Source organism: Mycteria americana, chromosome 3 (genome assembly GCF_035582795.1).
Source record: "Mycteria americana isolate JAX WOST 10 ecotype Jacksonville Zoo and Gardens chromosome 3, USCA_MyAme_1.0, whole genome shotgun sequence".
Lineage (NCBI taxonomy): Eukaryota > Metazoa > Chordata > Aves > Ciconiiformes > Ciconiidae > Mycteria > Mycteria americana.
The window spans coordinates 133,117,011-133,123,010 of NC_134367.1; positions in this window are offsets into that span (position 1 = coordinate 133,117,011).

Sequence of the window (6,000 nt, forward strand, 5' to 3'; positions counted from 1 at the left end):
GAAGCTGGAGAGGCCAGAGAAGGGTGGAGAAGAAGAAATCGAAGGCCGGCCGGCCGGCAGCTGCCTCCCGCTGCAGGCAAGAGAGAGCCCGCCTCTCCGGGCGAGGAAGGATCCCTCCTCGTAGTCCGCAGCAGGCCAGGCCGCCAGCGTGCACCGCAGGGTCTGTATGCGTAAGCCGGAGCGTGGTCTTGCTCCCTGTCCCTGTCTGACAATCTGTGTCCTGCTCCTTGTCCTTCTTTTTCCCCTCTCTCTGTCGTCCCCCATCCTTCTTCCTGTGTGTCTTTTTTCTCTTTCTGTCCTTCTGCCCCACGCTTCTTTCTCCACCTCTGTCCTGCTCCCTGCCCCTTGTTTTCTCTCGCTGTCCCTCTCTCCTGCTTCCTGTCCCCGTTTTTTCTGTCTTTATTTCTCTGTCCCGCTGCCTGTCCGCTCGTTTCTTGCTGTCCCTCCCCGTCCAGCTGGCTCTCCGTTTTTTCCTTTCTCTCCTTCTCTGTCCTGCTCCCTGGCCCTTTTTTCTCTTCCTCTGCCTCTGTCCTCTAGCCCGTGGCCGTTTTTTTAATTTTTCCTTCTTGGTCTCTTTGTACAAATCTGACCCTTTCTTTATTTCCCAATCCCTTTGTCCTGTTCCCTGTCCTTTTTCTCTCTCTGTCTGTATGTCCTGTGCCCTGTCGCCGTCGTGTCCCTCTGTTCTTCTTCCTCTCCTTTCCCCCCCATCTCTCTATCCCTCTGTCCTGCTCACTGCCCCTGCATGTTCTTGCTCCATCTCTCTGCAGGGCTCCTCGTCCCTCTTGTTTTTGATTTCTCTGCCTCTCTGACCTTTTCTTTCGGCCTTTCATTCTCTGGCGGCACCTCAGTCTTCTCCCTTGTCTTGCTTTTGTCTTTCCAGTCCTCTGTCCTGCTCCCCATCCCGGTATTAAATAGGGGTGGGTGCAGGCCCTGTTCTCTTGGGACTGGCGGGGGAAAAAGCAGCCCCGGGCCCAGCGCTGTCCTGGGGTTCGTCGGGGGGTTTTGGGGCTGAGCCCGTGTGCGAGCGGGGGGAGTAGGGGCAGCCCCACGCGGCTCTCAGGTGCTGCTTGTTGGGGCTGGGCAGCCGCTGCCGCTCCCGGCGCAGGTCGGGCAGCGGCGGCCCGGGGGGCCCCTGCGGCGCCGGGCGGGTGCCGGTGGCCGGAGTGGTGGGGAAGGGCCGCGGCTGCGGCCGGCGGGGGTTCCTGGAGGCGGCTGGGCCCGGCTCCCCGCGGGGGTGCTTGGGGCTGGGGGGGTTTGGGGTGCGGGCCCGGCACCCCAAACCGGTGCTGGAGAAAGCAAGCCGGAAGCAGCCGCACTAAAGCGATGCCCTGCCTGTGCTGGTGCGGCCCCGCAGAGGTGTGGGGCCGGGCCCTCCGCAGCGCCCAAGCGCTCCCCAAAACTGCGTGTGTGGCCCTGGGGGTGCAGGGCTGTGGGGTGGCTGCGCTCCCCCCACCCCGCAGCATCACGCATGGGGACCGCAAAGGGGTCGGAAAGCAGAGAGGGTGAGCTGGTGTGGGGCCTGAAAACGGAGAGCCGGTCTTGTGTTCCGGGGGCTTGAAAAGAGGCTCCCGTGGCTGATTTTGGGGCTCGGAAACAGCTGGAGTCGTGCGTTTTCAGGACCTGCCAGAGGGGACCAAGTGGTGTGTTTTTGGGCTGAGGAGCAGAGGTGAAGCGCTGCGTTTTTGGGCCTCGAGAACAGGCTGAGCAGGTGGGTTTGTGGGCTCAGGAATGGGAGCTGGTTTGGGGGCCCAAAGCAGAAGCCGGTTTGGCTGTTTGGGCAGGGGGGTGGGAGGGCATTGGGGGCTGCGGGGGAAAGCGGAGGGTGGGCAGGGTGCACGGACCCTCCCTGGAGGTGGAGGTCTGGTCGCGTCGGACCCCAAAGTTCGGGAGGCCGGCGTGCCCCGGGCCAGACTCGAGGTCTGAGGTGGTCTCTGGGGGGGAAGGGTGCATTTCAGACCCCGCACGCCCTCTTGGAGCCCAGCTCTTCTTTGTATGCTGCTGAGAAGAGTTCTGAAGTTCTTAATCATACAAACTAATTAATCGGTATTTCCACAGGGTACAGCGGTGATGTTTAATAGTAATGTTCAAGTTCTGACAGCGACTGCTTTCCGACCTTGTCCAAAGCCCAGACTGTTGCAAATAGCTGGAGCTGGTAAGGAGAAGGAGCCGAAATCAAGCGGAGCTTCGGTGCAGAGCTGGAGCTTCAGCTAGCCAGAACTGTGGCAAGGAGGAGCTGGAAGGAGATGGGGTGTCCGCTGCCTGGAGCGTGCGTTAGCCAGGGGCGAGGTTACCTGTGGCTGTAATGAGCGGGAGCGGCCGTGAGCTGGAGCGCCTGTTCGCCGGAGCATCCGTCGGCCGGGCTGCGCCGCCAGCAGGGCTGCAGAGCGGCCGGGCGCAGGCAGGGCTGTCCCCAGCAAGCGTCTCTGAGCAGCAGGGAGGCGAGCGGCCCTTCTGGCAGCGGGGAGCCTGGCCTCTTCCCTCGGGGATTAAATCCACGCCCTGCGCCTCTCCCTGCACGGAGGGTGTCTCCCGGTCCCCTTCCTGGGGGTGGAAGCGAGGTGGGGGTGGCCCGGCTCTCCCGGGGCAGCCCCGCTGCGAGGGGGCGCGGGCGAGGCGTCCGCACGAGGCGGCGGTGTCTCCCTGGTGCCTGGCAAAGGGGAGAGGGGCTGGTCGGCTGGAGCTCCCGGGGCGCACGGCCTGGCCCCGCGGGGCCCCTCTGGCAGAAGCCTCCCCTGTGCTTTCCCCGTTGGCTGGGTGTGACAAACAGGATCATTTTTTGCCTCCTCTTTTCCCAGTGTCACCTTCTGCGTCACGTGAAGAAAAGCCTGCGTGGTGGATCCCGCTTGCTGCTCGGGCAATGGCGCGTATGGGGCCGGGGGAGCGGGGAGAAACCTTTGCGAGTTCAGGGAGGCTACAGATGCTCCACATGAAACCCAGAGAAAAGGCAAATGTGCTGCCAGTGCCGAAAAGCTGATGAAAACTTGCCGTTAACGGAGCGTGCCTCGTTCCTGAATTGGTCCCTTGGCAGTTACGAATGTTCTCCTTTCGGGTAAAAGAAAGAACTTTCATCTAGGAGAAATGAAGAGCTGCCTGTTACCTTCTTCAGGGTCAAGTGTTTCTCTTCTGTTTGTTCAGACTACTTGTATGGGCGAGTTGGGAAGAGCCTTTTATTTTTATATGCACAACTACCTTTTTAGTCATCTCTGGTGTCAGTAGAGTTAATTTTTGAGCACCTAGATGCCAGTAGAAATATAATGAGTGAAATGCGATGGAAACTGACATTTCAATTTGATTTGTATTCAGGTTTTTTTTTCATACGAGCGTTGATGGCACGCTGTGCTGTGCGTCAGTCCACATTCTGTTCGGTGGAGTCTTCGGTCTAGGAGTTTTACGTACAAAAAAAAGTTTGTCCTTCCAAAAAAGGACTAGTCATTCCTAGGCTCGAGGCGTAGACTGGGAGAGTCTCTGGAGCCCATGATCAGAATGACAGTGCTGCTGCTCTTTGTCTTCACTGGCGTTAATTTCCCCACTGCTCCGTGGTGGTTGGGAGCCCTGAGTCGTTGTTTTTTTTTCTGTCTCTAACACATTTTTTTTCCCCAAGGAGAGGCTACATTTAAAAGTGAATGAGTGTCCTGGTTTTGTCTGGGATAGAGTTAATTTTCTTCCTAGTAGCTGGTATAGTGCTGTGTTTTGGATTTGAGGATGAGGATAATGTTGATAACACGCTGATGTTCTAGTTGTTGCTAAGAAATGCTTACACTGGTCAAGGACTTCTAAGCTTCCCCTGCTCTGCCGGGCGCACGAGAAACTGGGAGGGGACACAGCCAAAAGCGTTGATGGAAACTGGCCCAAGGGCTATTCCATCCCATCTGGCGTCATGCTCAGCATAGAAACTGGGGGGAGTTGGCCGGGGGATAGGGATCGCTGCTGGGGGACTGGCTGGGCATGGGTCGGCGGGTGGTGAGGGGTTGTATCGCTTGTTTTTTCCTGGGTTTTGTTCCTCTCTTGCTCTCTTGTTGTTTTCCTTCTCATGAGAATTCAGTCGTCTTCTTTTGTTCCAATGCTTAAACTCTTCTTATCTCAGGCCACGAGTTTTCTGACTTTTGCTCCTTGGATTCTTTCCCCCATCCCACCGGGGCGGGGGGAGGGAGAGCGAGCTGCTGGGTGGTACTTAATTGCCGACCGGGGCTAAACCACAACAATTAGTTTCCTCCGAAACGTGTCAGTCACTAAACTTGAGTGATGTTTATTAAAACCACAAAAACGACACCTGTCTTACAGACCTGGAGTCCTTCTGAACGTGTATTCATCCCACGCAAATGTCATTGGGCTACAGATCGTCTGCACTTTGCGCTTTGACGAGACAGCGTGCTGAGACAGGGCTGAGCTCTGAAAGAAAAAAGGTACAAGGTCATGGGGTTTTTGGTCTGTTTTTTTTGTGGGGGGCGCGTGCGTGTGTTTTAAAAAGAAGAGTGCGATGCTGAGTGGTGGCAGCCCGCAGAGCTCTCCTGCTGCCGGAGCTCTCCTTTTCTTCTCTTTCACTCCTCTTTCACGGCTGTAATGGTAATTTGGACAATTGTAGAGGAGCAGTTAAGTTACTTGCCGGTGTCGATGTGCTGGTAGTCCCAGGAAGGTAAATGCTTGAAGCAGTAGTGAATAACTTGGCCGCAAGTGGAATTTCCGAAGGAAGAAGAACAACGGGAAGCAAATAGCAAGTTACCAAACAATTTGCGTGGGTGAAAGACGTTGAAGTTTTATTGCCAAATGTTGTTGGGCAGTATGTTCCAAGTGGCTATTTTTGGTCAACGTGAATTTTCAGGAAGTTCAGGGTTGTGCGTGGCAAAACGTGTCCCCCTGTTTATGCATGCTGCTGTGTAAATGTCCAGCGGCAGGGCTGTTGTTCTCTGCTCTCCATGCTGCCACGGTAGCGCTGCGGTATTTAGACCCGACAGAGGGCTTTAGGAAGGGAAGGGGAATGCCTGTTTTCCGTGAGGGCTATGAATGCTGACCCTTTTCTCCGCCGCTTTCCCGTGCGTGCGAGGAAGCGGTTTTATTTTTCTCCCTTGTTCCCGGTCTAAATAGTTGTGAAGCTGTCGCTGCTGTGGGATTGCAAGTGGTGTTTCTAGGTTTTTGTGGGGTTCTAGTTACGGATCCCTTCTGCTGTGGCGAAGTGTCAAGATAAGGCTTTCAGTGTAAAGCTTCAGAAGCTACATCCACTGAAATCAGGGGAGGTGGAACTGATGTTGCGCGTGCAGCCGTGCTCATGGGGATGCTCGGTGGCCCCTCGTCAAAACAGCAAGGGGCATGTGGCCGTCCGGAGGGCTGTGCTCTGGGTCTGAGGCCGTGCCGTCTTTTTGCTGTTGGAAGACGGACTAGAGCGCGTGGCTGTGAAATGTCAGGACAGTCAAAAGCTGGGAGGGACCCTAGGCAGGTTTGGTGGCACAACTGCAGTGTGAGAAGGACTTGACCGTTTGGAGAAACGGCCTGCAAAAAATCATTCCTGTTTTGCAAGGAGGCAGTTCACAAGGACAGATGGGTTGCCGTGCTGTTTAACGAAAATGCTCACCTTGGGACGTATGGGGTGAGGAAGTCTTGACTGTACGTAGGCTTTGGAAACTGTACGTGGGTATGTGTGTGCGTCACCTGCGTGTATCTATGAAAGGGGTTCTAGTGAAACCAAAGGTGCCCGTGAGTCCAAAAAAGGCGCGGTTGTCTAAAAACTGCAAAAGCTCTAGCGGCCTGTGTCATCAACTGTAGCAAAGATGAAGCAAAACCCTTTATCCTCCACTCAGTTGTAGTCTTCACCAACCTTCAGAAAAAAGGGAAGCTTTAGATTCCTACCCGGCATTATGCTACTAAAGGTTTTTTTTCCTCTCTCAGCAGAACGTCAGCTGCCACCATTTCGCCGTGGTCGCCCTTTCTTCTGCCAGGAAAGTACGAGACGGATGGAAAGGCTGCGTAGTGGTCTGCAAGTACACGGTACGCCTACGATGTGTG